We start from the raw sequence: 18,989 nt of genomic DNA, 5'->3' as shown, positions 1-18,989 counted from the left end.
AGTTGTCCGAAAATTGCGTGAGAAAATCGCGAAATTCACGATTTTCGCGAAAAGGTACCAATTTGATTTGATTAGCTTGAGAGATACGCGGTAGCTCGAGAGCCGGGATGGGTGTCGAACTAAGCTCGAAGAACCCGAAATTAAAATAGGCCTGTTTTTTTTCCCGGAGCCCGAACGATATTACCTAAAAAAGCGTAAGAATTTTGAAAATTTTTGAGGTCTATTAAAAATCGAGTGACATTCCACAAAATTAAATTATTTTCTATTGATTATCAGAGAAAATTAAGTGAAAGTGCACTTTGACAATCGATGTCAGAGTGTGATTTAAAGGTTAACGTCAGTTTTGACGGCTTGGCAGCGATCACAGAACGAGGTGCCTTAAATCGATCGGGCTTTTAAAAAACGTTTTTGGCCTAGATATTTATAAAAGGGGAATCGAGCGAGGGCCGAAGGCCCGAGCTACGAACAAAAGGCGTATCGCGAGGGCCGTAGGCCCGAGCTACGGACGAAAGGCGAATCTGCCAGTAAAGGTGTATCTACCTACAAGGTGGATCTCCTGGCTATACTAGTTAATACTATAACGTTGATAAAAAATGATCACCGAATCGTATCAAATTTTTTGCCATGTTGAAGTGTCGGGGGAGGGTGTGGGAAATTTGAAATGGTGAGCGCCGAAGGCGCGTGGCCGGGTAGAGCGGTACATGGAACGCAAGAGTAAGAATCGAGCTTTCCGAAAATGCCTAGATCGTATTTTTACCCCGTCTAGAAGTGTCCGAAAATTGCGTGAGAAAATCGCGAAATTCACGATTTTCGCGAAAAGATACCAAAATGATTTGATTAGCTTGAGAGATCCGCGGTAGCTCGAGAGCCGGGATGGGTGTCGAACTAAGCTCGAAGAACCCGAAATTAAAATAGGCCTGTTCTTTTTCCCGGAGCCCGAACGATATTACCTAAAAAAGCGTAAGAATTTCGAAAATTTTTGACGTCTACGAAAATTTGATAAATTAATTTCCAAGAGCATAGAGTTAATTTCCATCACGTCTGACGTTTCGAAAGGGGTTTTTGCAGTTTTCGGAAACTCGAGTCGATTATTATATGAATAATGCCAAAATAGGGAAGATAAATGCTAGAGAAGCATTCTCCATATCCTGTAGCATCTCCAGGTACCCATATTTCGGCTCAATATGTACAGGTAAGTTTGCAATTTTCGATATTACGAAACCACCTCGGTTAAGCACCGTTCAGAACCTTCGTTTTGACCCTGAATATTTTCAGTCATTTCGTGATTTTTAGCGTTGAAATTGCCAAGATAAATTTATATTAGGAAAGTCGAGGTCACTATTCAGCCAAAACTAACTTAAAATTTTATAATTTCCATAATTTTTCAATTCGTATAACGTATTTTCCTGTCATTTGAGTAGAAGTGTTGACGGAGCCTTAGGCCAGTTTCATTTGACTGTTGACAGACCGTGAAAAAATTGATGTAAATTTTTAAGGTTTAATTATTATTGAAATTAAAGGATATATTTACTACATTTCTCCCCGTACAATAGCATAGCAGTGATAGCACTTCGAAGCTCACATCACAGATGAATTTTTCCCCATAATCCGAAAGTTAGGTTATTATTGATTTTCCAGATATGAAAGACAGACAGTTCTTGGACGTGAATCTGTATCAAAATCAGATGTAATAACTGAAGGTTTATTTTGTCACTAACAATACTTATTTTTCAGGCACATAAAAATTCATCATATCAAGAAATGTATGAAATTCACAAATGTCAAATATCATCTCTCGGAAAGTCTCATTTTAAATAAAAAAAGCTTCTTCAGGGGTAAGCTTCTAAGCAATTGTTTCAGAAGAGATAGTATTTGAAGTATATGATCCATTTGTCAAGTTTACATAATGGATTTCAGATTAAATTACATGCAAACTCACAGAATGAGAAACATCCTTAATCTTGGTGTATGAACATAAGAATTTCTAGATAACAAACGGTTCTTGGGGGTGAGTCTGCACAGAAAATCGACCAGGAGATTCTATATTTTATAATTGAAATTTATTTTCAGGCATATATAAATTTATCAGATCAAGAAATGTATAATATCATCTCTCGGACAGTGTTATTTGGTAAAAAAAAGTTTTTTCAGAGTAAGTTCATAAAGCAATTCGTTCAGGAGAGTTTCCATGTGAAGTAGATGATCTATTTCTCTTCTTTTCAACTGAGTACATCAGATTTCTGACAACGTTCAAGCAATTGGGTAGTGTATGGAGATGATTTTCTTAGTCTAGATCTATGGCAAAATACATTTTGAGATAACTTATTCTGTTGGAATTATATAATGATTATTGAAACACAATCTATGAGTTAGCTTTTGCGTTAAAATTCTATGTTTATAGACATTTGTCGAGTTTTCTCATTCAAGGTAAGATTTTTCTCTTATCGTAGAGAGAGGGACTCTGTAGGTTTTTGTTCGAAATGAACTGAATTAAATGTTATAATACTTGGAATCTTCATAATTAGGCTTATTTTCAATTCCATATAACAGATTTTGGCCAATTTTCAAGCTTTTTGATTAGTGTACAAGGATTATTCTATTCGCTCATTCCAGAAATAGGAGAAATGTTTTCAATTAACTCATTCAAGTGGAATAATAAAATGATTATTGGGATGATAAAAAGATTATTGAAACACAATCTATGAGTAAGGTTTTACGTGAAAATTCTATATTTATATGGACTTTCGCCAAGTTTTTGTCATTTGAGGTTAGTTTTTTTTCTTATCGTAGATGAAGGGATTTTGTAGATTTTTGTTCAAAATGAACTGAATTAAATATTATGATGCTTGAAATTTTTTTAATTAGGCTTCTTTTCCATTCCATATAACAGATTTTGGCCAATTTTTAAGCTTTTTGATTATTGTACGAGGATTATTGTATTTAATCATTCCAGATAAAAGGAAAAATGTTTTCGAATAACTTATTCGAGTGGAATGATATAATGATTATTGGAATACAATGGCAGGGTGTGTTTTTTGCGTTAAAATTCTACTTTTATAGACTTTTGGCCAGTTATTCTCATTTCAGGTTAGTTTTTTGTTTCATCGTAGAGAAAGAACTTTGTGAGTTTCAATTCAAGATGAACTGAATGCATGGAATCTCCGTTATAAGGCTTCTGTCCAACTGAATATAACTGATTTTTGCCAATTTTTGAGCAGTGTATGAGATTATTTGTTTTCTTTCGTGAAATTTGCGACAATGCCTGTATATATCGAACGGTGTGAGTTATGTGTGATACTCAGTATTGTATAGTATTCGCGTATCATTAAGTGCGAGGGCCGTAGGCCCGAGCTACAGGCGGAAGGCGAATCGCGAGGGCCGAAGGCCCGAGCTACGGACAAAAGGCGAATCTGTCCATGAAGGCGAATCTACCTACAAGGTGGATCTCCTGGCTATACTGATCTGCCAAAAAAGGTAGATCTATCAATAAAGGTAGATCTATGGGCTTACTAGTTAATACTATAACGTTGATAAAAAATGATCACTGAATCGTATCAAATTTTTTGCCATGTTGAAGTGTCGGGGGAGGGTGTGGGAAATTTGAAATGGTGAGCGCCGAAGGCGCGTGGCCGGGTAGAGCGGTACATGGAACGCAAGAGTAAGAATCGAGCTTTCCGAAAATGCCTAGATCGTATTTTTACCCCGTCTAGAAGTGTCCGAAAATTGCGTGAGAAAATCGCGAAATTCACGATTTTCGCGAAAAGATACCAAAATGATTTGATTAGCTTGAGAGATCCGCGGTAGCTCGAGAGCCCGGGTGGGTGTCGAACTAAGCTCGAAGAACCCGAAATTAAAATAGGCCTGTTTTTTTTCCCGGAGCCCGAACGATATTACCTAAAAAAGCGTAAGAATTTCGAAAATTTTTGACGTCTACGAAAATTTGATAAATTAATTTCCAAGAGCATAGAAGTAATTTCCATCACGTCTGACGTTTCGAAAGGGGTTTTTGCAGTTATCGGAAACTCGAGTCGATTATTATATGAATAATGCCAAAATAGGGAAGATAAATGCTAGAGAATCATTCTCCATATCCTGTAGCACCTCCAGGTACCCATATTTCGGCTCGATATGTACAGGTAAGTTTGCAATTTTCGATATTACGAAACCACCTCGGTTAAGCACCTTTCAGAACCTTCGTTTTGGCCCTGAATATTTTCAGTCATTTCGTGATTTTTAGCGTTGAAATTGCCAAGATAAATTTATATTAGGAAAGTCGAGGTCACTATTCAGCCAAAACTAACTTAAAATTTTATAATTTCCATAATTTTTCAATTCGTATAACGTGTTTGCCTGTCATTCGGGTAGAAGTGTTGAGGGAGCCTTAGGCCAGTTTCATTTGACTGTTGACAGACCGTGAAAAAATTGATGTAAATTTTTAAGGTTTAATTATTATTGAAATTAAAGGATATATTTACTACATTTCTCCCCGTACAATAGTGTTGAAGTAAGAACTGCTGGCCAAAGTTGATTTGGGACCAGTCCACTTCTATAAAGCAACCTGCTGACAACTAATATTATGTTCGGCCTAATGCGCAAGCGCAACTAAGTTAGGTACACGTGCTATTAATGGTGCAGAAGCCAGTTCTGTCGGGAATGCGAATAGATAAAGGCTACTCTCACTATTAATAGTTTCAAGCGACCATCGGCCATTTTGTATTATTCACCAGTGTGTTAAAATAGATCTTTAAATAAACTTTGTTAAAACCGTCTCATCAGTTTCAAAAGTATCCACCCTCACATGGTAGCAGCGCTTGTGTGTATGTGCGTGCGTATTAATTAACAAACAGAAGACCACGTGTTAAACAGAAGACTAGAAGACCACGTGTTAAACAGAAGACTAGACGACCACGTGTTCAACAACAAGCATGTTCAATCAAGAAGAGATGATCGAGATGGACCAATCCGATGCAAGCGAAAGGTCAACGATGGGAGTACCAGAAAATATTTTTGCAATGCTCACGAACACCAATTTCGTGAAGATGTTGGCAGAGCAAATAAACAACTTGAATCCTCCGGCAACGTCAACAGGAAGCACAGTATCAGAACAATCTGTGGAGAAGGTCAATATACCCACCTTCATAATACCTCAATTTGAGACCAGCGACAAGCTGAGGGGTCATTCCAATTTCCGTTCATGGAAACAAAGAGTCGAACGTGACATCAGGGCCCTAGGAAGATCGCAATTTCTACTACACAATATGGGTGGACCAGAGTGTAGCATGAGCGTAGATGAGAAAAACATGTACAACGCTCAAGTCCTACAATACTTGGAAGCATCTCTGCAGCACGCTCCCAGAGCTGTAATAGAAAGCGAAGAATCGGCAGCTGAAGCCTTCAAGAAACTTATACAAATGTTTGGCAAAAATGATGTTCAAAAAAATGGTGGAAGTTTTGGACAATTTTGGAAAAATTACATTTTACCCGAAGATGAACCCGGTGAACTTCGTCTCACAATTCGAAAAAGGAGTTCAAGAATTCAAGGAACTGGGCTTTCCGTTGGACCCGAAGATCATAGTGGGATATTTTCTACATAAAATCAAGGATGCTAATGGTTTCTTGGCGTTTTTCACCACAATGGCTACACTACCAGAGGAAACGAGGACGTACGAGTTCGTAAAGAATGCCTTTCTGGAGGTGGCGAATAGCCAATATTTTAAGGAAGCAGAAAACAGTATGTATAAGAATGAATCAAATGATAGTTTGGATATTTGTTCCGAGTGTTTTGGTATTACGGGTGAGAATCTCAATACTGAGATCAATGAAGTGTATACTGTATGCTCTTTTTGTATTGACGATCCCATTGAGGAATGTACTTTTGCTAATCCTAATTCAGTTTCAGTGCTCTGCATCAAATGTGGTAAGAGAGATGATAATAATTGTTGTGATTTTTGTTTAGAGGATAGGTCTGATCGAACAAACAGGGATGGTTCAAAGAAAGAGAAATATCAAGCTAAGAGGTCTCCTTATTTTAAAGAGAAAAGGGCAGAAAAGAGTCCTTACACACTGGATCAGTTGGAGAAAATCAAGAAAATGACACCAGCTGAAAAGCGTGAGGCAAGTTGCAGAAAATGTGGTTTGATGTTCCACAAGTCAAACACATGTGTGAACACAGAGAGATTCTGCTTTTTCTGCCATAAGAAGGGACACGAAAAGAAGGACTGTAGGAAACTGAAAGATCAAAAATCTAGTAAGTCATTGTTCGATTTGAATAATTTCAGTATGTTTGCAACATTTCTAGTTGATTCTGGTGCATCTCACCATGTAGTGAATGTACAGAATATTTTGTTGAACTATCAAGCTTATAAAGAGCCGATATCTGTTGTTTTGGCATCGGAAACTGAAAGCACTATGTCAATGGGTCAGGGAACTCTTCCATTATTAGTACAGTTTGGAAAAAGTTCGCACATTGTACATCTAGCTAATGTTCAGTATGTCCCCGAAGTAAGGGATAATATTCTCAGTGTCCGTGCATTTAATATTCAGTTTGGGACAAGTCTTGTGCTAAATGCTAATAATGGATTTATTTTATCTAGAAAATTAAGAAGAAAGATCTCCCTGCTCTTTGTATCGGATGGCGTTTATCGAATTTCAGCAAGAGTCAATCCTGGTGATACAAGTAGTATCAACAAAATTAATGTAAATAAAGTAGAAAGTATAAATAAACAGTCAAGTTCGAAAGATAATTCTAGTTTTAAAATGAAACTCTCAGTTATCAAATCCAATAAGAAAGTCAATAATAGTAGAAGAGAAACACGAAAATTACGTAAAAGATTTACTCGTAATCAGTTAAAAATGTTGGCTCAGGAAGGTAGTATGTGGCATCGTAGAATGGGTCATATATCATCTTCTTACTTAGGAAAATTACCTAATGTTGTTCAAGGAGTTAAAGAACTCACGTATAATCTCAGTACTGGTAATTGTACAATTTGTTCTAAAGCAAAAATGACCAGAAAAACATGTGCAAAAGAAAGAGATCGAGCCACTAGAGCTTGTGAAATTCTTCATTCAGATCTATTAACTGTCAATCCGCCAACACATTACACTAAGAAAAAGTATATTTTAATTGTTCTAGATGATTATTCAAGATATGCACAAATTTTCCTAATGAAACAAAAGTCTGAAACTTTCAAGTTTTTGAAGTCTGCTTTGAACTATCTTCAGTCATTATTTCCTAGTCCTGGTCAATTCAGAAAATTACGTTGTGATAATGGAACAGAGTTCATCAGCGAATCTTGTCAACAAGTTCTCGATCAGTTTGGTATTCAAATTCAGTTAGCAGAACCTTATCAACATGAGCATAATGGAACTGCTGAAAGGTTCAATAGAACACTCCAAGAAAGGGCTAGAGCCTTGTTATTTGAATCAGGCTTTCCAAATACTTTCTGGGGTTTTGCATTTTCGACTGCTTGCTATCTATACAATCGTACGCCTCATTCATCATTAGACTTTTTGACTCCATATGAAAAACTCTATGGAAAACAAGCCGATCTGCAAAATATAAGAATTTTTGGTTCACAGGCAGAAGTTAGAAATGAAAATGTTCCAAAAGGTAAAAAGTTGAATGCAAGATCCAGCACAATGTATTTAATAGGATATACCGATACTGGCTATTTGTTGTATGATCCTAAAACATGTAAGACTATTACATCTTGTAATGTTCTAATAAATGAAGAGTTGACCTACAAGTCATATGAATCAAAGTTATCAGTCCCAAGTGATGAATTAACAGTTTCGTCTGAATCTGTTGAGTCCAGTGAGAACGTTTCTGTTACGCCCTCTGTAGGCAATTCTGTTGCGTCCATTACGGACATATCTGTTGTGCCACCTACTGGCAATTCTGTTGTATCAGTTGCAAACAATCCTGTTGAAATGAAATCAGTTGAACAAAACTCTGATTCTGTAAGAACTACAAGTCCAGTACAGAGTAGCTCCAACAATTCTGTTGATAAAACAAGTGCTACAAATATGTTAGAAAATGTTTCAGTTAGCTCTCAGATAAATAATGAGATAGAATATGAAGAAATATCCCAGCTAGATGATTTTGATGGCAATGAAACCAGTGGACTTGATATGCCGCAAATTTCAGTTAATGCCACAATTTTGAATCCATTTGGTTTTGTATATGATACAAAAATCTATCAGACAAGTAAAACACCTCAAACATATCTGGAAGCAATGACATGTTCAGAAAGTAGTAAATGGATTACTGCCATTCAGTCCGAACTTGAAGCTATAAACCAACATGAAGTTTGGGAAATTGTGGAAAGAAAACAAGGTATGAAAAGTATTCCGTTGAAATGGGTATTTACAGTTAAGGACAATGGTGTGTGTAAGGCTCGTTTAGTTGTTGTAGGATGCAAAGATACTGAAAAGTATACTCCTGAGGAAACTGCATCTCCTACACCAGCTCTATCAGTTGTTAAATTATTATTTGCATTATCAGTTTCTAGGAATTGGCATGTTGAACAGTTGGATGTCAAAACAGCATTTCTTCATGGTGAAATTGATCGACCAAAATATGTAAGTGTTCCTGAAGGAATCAATCTTGATAAATCGAAGGTAATATTGAAGTTACGAAAAGCTCTTTATGGATTATCTATAGCACCGAAATGTTGGTTTATGACACTTGATAATTTTCTGAAGGATTCTGGTTTTGAATCAAATTTACGAGAACCATGTTTATATAAGAAAAAGGAAGATAGTAATATCGTTTTGATTTTAGTATATGTTGATGATCTATTAATTACAGGTAGTTGTAGAAACCTTATTCAGGAAAATGTGAATATGTTGAAGTCACGTTTTAAGGTAAAACAATTTGGCTTTCCTACAAAATTTCTTGGTTTGGAAATCACTAGATCAGAAAATCAGTTGTTTCTTCATCAAACACAGTTTGTTAATGAAATGTTGAAAGAATTTCGAATGGAAAACTCAAATTCAGTTGACACTCCTTTAGTTCCTCAAGGAAATCATAAAGTTCCGGAAGTAACAAATGAAGCAGATTTTCCGTATAAGAAAGCTATAGGTTCCCTACTGTATTTAAGTATGTTCACAAGACCTGATATATCCTTTGCCGTAGGTTATTTGGCTAGATTCCAAGCTAACCCACAGCAGTATCATTGGACATTAGTTAAAAGAGTTTTCAGGTATTTGAAAGGTACAAGTCAGTTAGGTCTAAAATTCACAGTAGGATCTCCAATTTTGTCATGTTATTGTGATGCAGATTTTTCAGGTGATAAGTGTGGTCAAAAGTCGACCACAGGCTTTGTGATTTTTGCATTTGGTAATCCTGTTGTATGGTGCTCAAAACTTCAATCAACAATAGCACAAAGTTCAGCAGAAGCGGAATTTATTGCACTTACTCATGCTACTAATGAAATTCTATTTTTAGCACAATTATTAGAAGAGACTGTGGGTCTCAGAGCATTTCCAGTTAATATATATGAAGACAATGAAGCAGCAAGACGTAACTGTCTGGCTAGCACAAGTAAAAGCCGCTTGAAGTATGTGGAACGTAAATATTTATTGATTCGTCAACACGTAAGAGATAAGAAAATTAATATTGTGAAGATCAATACCAATGATCAGATTGCTGATATTCTAACAATACCATTGAATGCAGTAAAGCTAACTAAGTTTCGTGATCACCTTGTATTCTATGAGGTTTGATTTGCATGAAAATATCCAATCCAAGCATAAGATGATAACCAAGTAATAAGTCATAATGATTCAATATTATAGGAAGAAAATGAGAAAAGTCAACGACAAACTCAAAACTGCTCTGTTTGATCAAACATTTCATAAGTAATATTAATTCTTTTCTTTTCAGTCATTATGTATACCTCATCTGAGTAGTGTTATAAATGATCTTCGATCTCAAACATACTCTGATAATAAATTCTGTTGTTTATCTTAGTATCTTGAAAGGATCTTCGATCCCTTAGGTACTTTGGTAATATGTCTGTTGAGTGTTTTATCTGTATATTGTGGAAAGGTTCTTCGTTCCTGGAAACATAATCTGATAATACTCAAAATTTGTTGTATATTTGTTCGAGTTATATTGGAAGGGTCTTTGGTCCCTGGAGATATAATTTGATGAATATACATGTTGAAGTGTTCATTTGAGACATGTAGGAAGGGTCTCCGGTCCCTGGATACATACTCTTACGAATACTAGTGTCTTGATTTGGAAGGGTCTCCGGTCCCTGGAAATGATAGATGCGAAATCCAAAATTCTGACCACATGTGTGTAATGAATTAATCATGTTAGTCCGATATGATGGAACATACTATGTATGTGATCAGTCATGTCATTTATATGTTGATCTACTATGTGATATGCATGCATTATGGCATATGTATCTGTTGATCAGTTTCAGTTGATATGATGGTATAATATCACTTGTGGGAAGGGTCTCCGGTCCCTGGACACAATGTATTGATACCATACCAAATATTAAGGACAGTTGGTTCGCTATAAGGAACCCTATTCCATTGCCTCACAGCAACAGCTCTGTATGGTTCCACTGACAATCCTGTTGTAGGTTTAAGGCTTGATTTATATAAATTCTAATAAAAATACTATCTATTGTATACTTTATATACCTATTCTATATTTCTCAGTTTATCGAAGTCAGTTAAATGGAACTTTCAGTTTTCTGTTGAGTAGTTGTCAGGTCCTCAGTTTGGGAGGGGGTGTTGAAGTAAGAACTGCTGGCCAAAGTTGATTTGGGACCAGTCCACTTCTATAAAGCAACCTGCTGACAACTAATATTATGTTCGGCCTAATGCGCAAGCGCAACTAAGTTAGGTACACGTGCTATTAATGGTGCAGAAGCCAGTTCTGTCGGGAATGCGAATAGATAAAGGCTACTCTCACTATTAATAGTTTCAAGCGACCATCGGCCATTTTGTATTATTCACCAGTGTGTTAAAATAGATCTTTAAATAAACTTTGTTAAAACCGTCTCATCAGTTTCAAAAGTATCCACCCTCACAAATAGCATAGCAGTGATAGCACTTCGAAGCTCACATCACAGATGAATTTTTCCCCATAATCCGAAAGTTAGGTTATTATTGAATTTCCAGATATGAAAGACAGTTCTTGGACGTGAATCTGTATCAAAATCAGATGTAATAACTGATAGTTTATTTTGTCACTAACAATACTTATTTTTCAGGCTTATATAAATTAATTATATCAAGAAATGTATGAAATTCACAAATGTCAAATATCATCTCTCGGAAAGTCTCATTTTAAATAAAAAAAGCTTCTTCAGGGGTAAGCTTCTAAGCAATTGTTTCAGAAAAGTTAGTATTTGAAGTATATGATCCATTTGTCAAGTTTACATAATGGATTTCAGATTAAATTACATGCAAACTCACAGAATGAGAAACATCCTTAATCTTGGTGTATGAACATAAGAATTTCTAGATAACAAACGGTTCTTGGGGGTGAGTCTGCACAGAAAATCGACCAGGAGATTCTATATTTTATAATTGAAATTTATTTTCAGGCATATATAAATGTATCAGATCAAGAAATGTATAATATCATCTCTCGGACAGTGTTATTTGGTAAAAAAAAGTTTTTTCAGAGTAAGTTCATAAAGCAATTCGTTCAGGAGAGTTTCCATGTGAAGTAGATGATCTATTTCTCTTCTTTTCAACTGAGTACATCAGATTTCTGGCAACGTTCAAGCAATTGGGTAGTGTATGGAGATGATTTTCTTAGTCTAGATCTATGGCAAAATACGTTTTGAGATAAGTTATTCTGTTGGAATTATATAATGATTATTGAAACACAATCTATGAGTGAGCTTTTGCGTTAAAATTCTATGTTTATAGACATTTGTCGAGTTTTCTCATTCAAGGTAAGATTTTTCTCTTATCGTAGAGAGAGGGACTCTGTAGGTTTTTGTTCGAAATAAACTGAATTAAATGTTATAATACTTGAAATCTTCATAATTAGGCTTCTTTTCAATTCCATATAACAGATTCTAGCCAATTTTCAAGCTTTTTGATTGGTGTACAAGGATTATTCTATTCGCTCATTCCAGATAATAGGAGAAATGTTTTCAATTAACTCATTCAAGTGGAATAATAAAATGATTATTGGGATGATAAAAAGATTATTGAAACACAATCTATGAGTAAGGTTTTACGTAAAATTTCTATATTTATATAGACTTTCGCCAAGTTTTTGTCATTTGAGGTTAGTTTTTTTTCTTATCGTAGATGAAGGGATTTTGTAGATTTTTGTTCAAAATGAACTGAATTAAATATTATGATGCTTGAAATTTTTTTAATTAGGCTTCTTTCCCATTCCATATAACAGATTTTGGCCAATTTTTAAGCTTTTTGATTATTGTACGAGGATTATTGTATTTAATCATTCCAGATAAAAGGAAAAATGTTTTCGAATAACTTATTCGAGTGGAATGATATAATGATTATTGGAATACAATGGCAGGGTGTGTTTTTTGCATTAAAATTCTACTTTTATAGACTTTTGGCCAGTTATTCTCATTTCAGGTTAGTTTTTTGTTTCATCGTAGAGAAAGAACTTTGTGAGTTTCAATTCAAGATGAACTGAATGCATGGAATCTCCGTTATAAGGCTTCTGTCCAACTGAATATAACTGATTTTTGCCAATTTTTGAGCAGTGTATGAGATTATTTGTTTTCTTTCGTGAAATTTGCGACAATGCCTGTATATATCGAACGGTGTGAGTTATGTGTGATACTCAGTATTGTATAGTATTCGCGTATCATTAAGTGCGAGGGCCGTAGGCCCGAGCTACGGGCGGAAGGCGAATCGGGAGGGCCGAAGGCCCGAGCTACGGACAAAGGGCGAATCTGTCCATGAAGGCGAATCTACCTACAAGGTGGATCTCCTGGCTATACTGATCTGCCAAAAAAGGTAAATCTATCAATAAAGGTTGATAAATAAAAAATGATCACCGAATCGTATCAAATTTTTTGCCATGTTGAAGTGTCGGGGGAGGGTATGGGAAATTTGAAATGGTGAGCGCCGAAGGCGCGTGGCCGGGTAGAGCGGTACATGGATAGCTAGAGGAAGAATCGAGCTTTCCGAAAATGCCTAGATCGTATTTTTACCCCGTCTAGAAGTGTCCGAAAATTGCGTGAGAAAATCGCGAAATTCACGATTTTCGCGAAAAGGTACCAAATTGATTTGATTAGCTTGAGGGATCCGCGGTAGCTCGAGAGTCGGGATGGGTGTCGAACTAAGCTCGAAGGACCCGAAATTAAAATAGGCCTGTTCTTTTTTCCGGAGCCCGTACGATATTACCTAAAAAAGCGTAAGAATTTTGAAAATTTTTGACGTCTATTGAAAATCGAGTGACATTCCACAAAATTAAATTATTTTCTATTGATTATCAGAGAAAATTAAGTGAGTGCACTTTGACAATCGATGTCAGAGTGTGATTTGAAGGTTAACGTCAGTTTTGACGGAATTATCTTGGCAGCGATCACAGAACGAGGTGCCTTAAATCGATCGCACTCTTGAAAAAACGTTTTTGGCCTAGATATTCATAAAAGGGGAATCGAGCTATGGACAAAAGGCGTATCGCGAGGGCCGTAGGCCCGAGCTACGGACGAAAGGCGAATCTGCCAGTAAAGGTGAATCTACCTACAAGGTGGATCTCCTGGCCATGCTAGTTAATACTATAACGTTGATAAAAAATGATCACTGAATCGTATCAAATTTTTTGCCATGTTGAAGTGTCGGGGGAGGGTGTGGGAAATTTGAAATGGCGAGCGCCGAAGGCGCGTGGCCGGGTAGAGCGGTAAATGGAACGCAAGAGTAAGAATCGAGCTTTCCGAAAATGCCTAGATCGTATTTTTACCCCGTCTAGAAGTGTCCGAAAATTGCGTGAGAAAATCGCGAAATTCACGATTTTCGCGAAAAGGTACCAAAATGATTTGATTAGCTTGAGAGATCCGCGGCAGCTCGAGAGCCGGGATGGGTGTCGAACTAAGCTCGAAGAACCCGAAATTAAAATAGGCCTGTTTTTTTTCCCGGAGCCCGAACGATATTACCTAAAAAAGCGTAAGAATTTCGAAAATTTTTGACGTCTACGAAAATTTGATAAATTAATTTCCAAGAGCATAGAGGTAATTTCTGACGTTTCGAAAGGGGTTTTTGCAGTTTTTGGAAACTCAAGTCGATTATTATATGAATAATGCCAAAATAGGCAAGATAAATGCTAGAGAATCATTCTCCATATCCCGTAGCATCTCCAGGTACCCATATTTCGGCTCAATATGTACAGGTAAGTTTGCAATTTTCGATATTACGAAACCACCTCGGTTGAGCACCGTTCATAACCTTCGTTTTGGCCCTGAATATTTTCAGTAATTTCGTGATTTTCAGCGTTGAAATTGAAAAAAATAAATTTATATTAGGAATGTTGAGGTCACTATTCAGCTAAAAATAAATTAGAATTTTAAAATTTCCATAATTTTTCAATTCTTATAACGTGTTTTCCTGTCATTCGACTAAAAAGAGTTGTTACTCTTTGTCCTTAAGCAAGTTTCATTTTACTGTTGACGGACCGTGAAAAAATTGATGCAAATTTTTAAGGTTTAATTATTATTCAAATTGAAGGATATATTTAATATATTTACTACATTTCTCTCCGTACGATAGTACTTCGAAGCTCACATCACAGTTGAATTTTTTCCCATAATCGGAAAGTTAGGTTATTATTGAATTTCCAGATATGAAAGACAGTTCTTCGACGTGAATTTGTATCAAAATCGGATGTGATAACTGATAGTTTATTTTGTCACTAATAATACTTATTTTTCAGGCACATATTAATTCATCATATCAAGAAATGTATGAAATTCATAAATGTCAAATATCATCTATCGGAAAGTCTCATTTTAAATAAAAAAAGCTACTTCAGGGGTAAGCTTCTAAGCAATTGGTTCAGAAGAGTTTCTATTTGAAGTATATGATCCATTTGTCAAGTTTACATAATGGATTTCAGATTAAATTACATGCAAACTCACAGAATGGGAAACATCCTTAATCTTGGTGTATGAACATTTCTAGATAACAAACGGTTCTTGGGGGTGAGTCTGCACAGAAAATCGACCAGGAGATTCTATATTTTATAATTGAAATTTATTTTCAGGCATATATAAATTTATCAGATCAAGAAATGTATAATATCATCTCTCGGACAGTGTTATTTGGTAAAAAAAAATGTTCTTCAGAGTAAGTTTCTTAAGCAGTTCGTTCAGGAGAGTTTCTATGTGAAGCAAATGATCTATTTCGATTCTTTTCAACTGAACACAACAGATTTCTGACAACTTTCAGGCAATTGGGTAGTGTACGGAGATGATTTTCTTAGGCTAGATCTATGGAAAAATATGTTTTGAGATAAGTTATTCAGTTGGAATGATATAATGATTATTGAAACACAATCTATGAGTGAGTTTTTGCGTTAAAATTCTATATTTATAGACATTTGTCAGGTTCTCCCATTTGGGGTAAGATTTTTGCTATTATCGTAGAGAGAGGGACCCTGTAGGTTTTTGTTCAAAATAAACAGAATTAAAAGTTATAATGCATGAAATTTTTATAATTAGGCTCCTTTCCCATTCCATATAACAGATTTTGGCCAATTGTTAAGCTTTTTGATTATTGTACGAGGATTATTGTATTTAATCATTCCAGATGGAAGGAAAAATGTTTTCGAATAACTTATTTGAGTGGAATGATATAATGATTATTGGAATACAATGGCAGGGTGTGTTTTTTGCGTTAAAATTCTACTTTTATAGACTTTTGGCCAGTTATTCTCATTTCAGGTTAGTGTTTTGTTTCATCGTAAAGAAAAAACTTTGTAAGTTTCTATTCAAGATGAACTGAATGCATGGAATCTCCGTTATAAGGCTTCTGTACAACTGAATATAACTGATTTTCGCCAATTTTTGAGCAGTGTATGAGATTATTTGTTTTCTTTCGTGAAATTTGCGACAATGCCTGTATATATCGAACGCTGTGAGTTATGTGTGAAACTCCGTATTCGCGTATCATCAAGTGCGAGGGCCGTAGGCCCGAGCTACGGGCGGAAGGCGAATCGCGAGGGCCGAAGGCCCGAGCTACGGAGAAAAGGCGAATCTGTCCATGAAGGCGAATCTACCTACAAGGTGGATCTCCTGGCTATACTGATCTGCCAAAAAAGGAAGATCTATCAATAAAGGTAGATCTATGGGCTTACTAGTTAATACTATAACGTTGATAAAAAATGATCACCGAATCGTATCAAATTTTTTGCCATGTTGAAGTGTTGGGGGAGGGTATGGGAAATTTGAAATGGTGAGCGCCGAAGGCGCTTGGCTGGGTAGAGCGGTACATGGAACGCTAGAAGGAGAATCGAGCTCTCCGAAAATGCCTAAATCGTATTTTTACCCCGTCTAAAAGTGTCCGAAAATTGCGTGAGAAAATCGCGAAATTCACGATTTTCGCGAAAAGGTGCCAAAGTTATTTGATTAGCTTGAGAGATCCGCGGTAGCTCGAGAGCCGGGATGGGTGTCGAACTAAGCTCGAAGAACCCGAAATTAAAATAGGCCTGTTTTTTTTCCCGGAGCCCGAACGATATTACCTAAAAAAGCGTAAGAATTTCGAAAATTTTTGACGTCTACGAAAATTTGATAAATTAATTTCCAAGAGCATAGAGGTAATTTCAACACGTCTGACGTTTCGAAAGGGGTTTTTGCAGTTTTCGGAAACTCGAGTCGATTATTATATGAATAATGCCAAAATAGGGAAGATAAATGCTAGAGAATCATTCTCCATATCCTGTAGCATCTCCAGGTACCCATATTTCGGCTCAATATGTACAGGTAAGTTTGCAATTTTCGATATTACGAAACCACCTCGATTAAGCACCGTTCAGAACCTTCGTTTTGGCCCTGAATATTTTCAGTAATTTCGTGATTTTTAGCGTTGAAATTGCCAAAATAAATTTATATTAGGAAAGTCGAGGTCACTATTCAGCCAAAACTAACTTAAAATTCTAAAATTTCCATAATTTTTCAATTCCTATAACGTGTTTTCCTGTCATTTATGTAACAGTGTTGTGGGAGCTTTTGGGTACGTTCACAAACTTACTCCGAGAGTAGAGTATGAGTATGACCATACTCAGAGAGCATACTCTGAGGAACTAAAAGTACGTTTGTGAACGCTTCGAGTAATCAAAGCTTACTCAGAGCTTGCTCAGAGTAAGTTTGTGAACGCAACCTTAGGCCAGTTTCATTTGACTGTTGACAGACCGTAAAAAAATTGATGCAAATTTTTAAGGTTTAATTATTATTGGAATTATTAGAGGATATATTTAATATATTTACTTCATTTTTCTCCGTACGATAGCACTTCGAAGCTAACATCACAGTTGAACTTTTTTCCATAATCGGAAAGTTAGGTTATTATTGAATTCTGAGATATAAAACACAGTTCTTGGACGTGAATCTGTATGAGAGATCGAATATTATAACTGATAGTATATTTTGTCACTAATAATACTTATTTTTTTCAGGCACATATCAATTTATCAGATACAGAAATGAAAAAATCCTAGGATGGCAATTATCATCCCTCGGAGAGACTGTATTTGGAATGAAAATCCTTCTTCAGGGGTAAAGTCCTGAAGCAGTTCGTTCAGGAGAGTTTCTATTTGAAATATATGATCCATTTGTCAAGTTTACATAATGTACTTCAGATCAAATTACATGCAAACTCACAGAATGAGAAACATCTTTGATCTTGGTGTATGAACATAAGAATTTCTAGATAACAAACGGTTCTTGGGGGTGAGTCTGCACAGAAAATCGACCAGGAGATTCTATATTTCATAATTGAAATTTATTTTCAGGCACATATAAATTTATCAGATCAAGAAATGTATAATATCATTTCTCGGACAGTGTTATTTGGTAAAAAAGAGGTAGTTCAGAGTAAGTTTATAAAGCATATCATTCAGGATAGTTTCTATGTGAAGTAAATGATCTATTTCGCTTTTTTTCAACTGAATACAACAGATTTCTGACAACTTCCATGCAATCGGGTAGTGTACGGAGATGATTTTCTTAGTCTAGATCTATGGAAAAATGTTTTGAGATAAGTTATTCATTTGGAATGATATAATGATTATTGAAACACAATCTATGAGTGAGTTTTTGCGTTAAAATTCTATATTTATAGACATTTGTCAAGTTTTCTCATTTAAGGTAAGATTGTTACTCTTATCGTAGAGAGAGGGACTCTGTAGGTTTTTGTTCAAAATAAACTGAATGAAATGTTATAATACTTGAAGTCTTCATAATAAGGCTTCTTTTCAATTCCATATGACAGATTTTGGCCAATTTTTAAGCTTTTTGATTAGTGTACAAGGATTATTATATTTACTCATTCCAGATAATAGGAGAAATGTTTTCAAATAACTCATTCAAGTGGAATAATAAAATGCTTATTGGGATGATAAAAAGCATATTGAAACACAATCTATGAGTAAGTTTTAACATAAAAATTCTATATATGTATAGACTTTCGCCAAGTTTTTGTCATTTGAGGTTAGTTTTTTTTTTTTATCGTAGATGAAAGGATTTTGTAGATTTTGTTCAAAATAAACTGAATTAAATATTATGATGCTTGAAATTTTTATAATTAGGCTTCTTTCCCATTCCATATAACATATTTCGGCCAATTTTTAAGCTTTTTGATTATTGTACGAGGATTATTGTATTTAATCATTCCAGATGGAAGGAAAAATGTTTTCGAATAACTTATTTGAGTGGAATGATATAATGATTATTGGAATACAATAGCAGGGTGTTTTTTTTTGCGTTAAAATTCTACTTTTATAGACTTTTGACCAGTTATTCTCATTTCAACTT

The 18,989-nt window shown here is 35.5% G+C and overlaps 3 long non-coding RNA genes across 4 annotated transcripts; all 3 read left to right on the top strand.

Annotated features, from left to right (window-relative positions):
- Positions 1-1,981: 1,981 nt before the first annotated feature.
- LOC123319590 lies at positions 1,982-2,571 on the top strand. The gene is made up of 3 exons (XR_006538550.1): positions 1,982-2,008; positions 2,071-2,099; positions 2,143-2,571. It is a non-coding gene; the product is annotated as an uncharacterized LOC123319590 (long non-coding RNA).
- Positions 2,572-11,482: 8,911 nt separating this feature from the next.
- On the top strand, positions 11,483-12,355 carry LOC123319593. The gene is made up of 3 exons (XR_006538553.1): positions 11,483-11,511; positions 11,574-11,602; positions 11,655-12,355. It is a non-coding gene; the product is annotated as an uncharacterized LOC123319593 (long non-coding RNA).
- Positions 12,356-14,359: 2,004 nt separating this feature from the next.
- LOC123319576 lies at positions 14,360-18,402 on the top strand. 2 transcript variants are annotated; one of them, XR_006538530.1, is made up of 2 exons: positions 14,360-15,161; positions 17,969-18,402. It is a non-coding gene; the product is annotated as an uncharacterized LOC123319576 (long non-coding RNA). The 2 variants fall into 2 exon arrangements; XR_006538529.1 differs by lacking the exon at positions 17,969-18,402 and adding an exon at positions 15,224-15,658.
- The last annotated feature ends 587 nt before the right edge of the window (positions 18,403-18,989 follow it).

This window comes from Coccinella septempunctata, chromosome 8 (genome assembly GCF_907165205.1).
Source record: "Coccinella septempunctata chromosome 8, icCocSept1.1, whole genome shotgun sequence".
In the NCBI taxonomy this organism is placed as follows: domain Eukaryota; kingdom Metazoa; phylum Arthropoda; class Insecta; order Coleoptera; family Coccinellidae; genus Coccinella; species Coccinella septempunctata.
The sequence above is the reverse complement of the archived record's forward strand: the minus strand, read 5'-3'. Positions and strand labels throughout refer to the sequence as shown.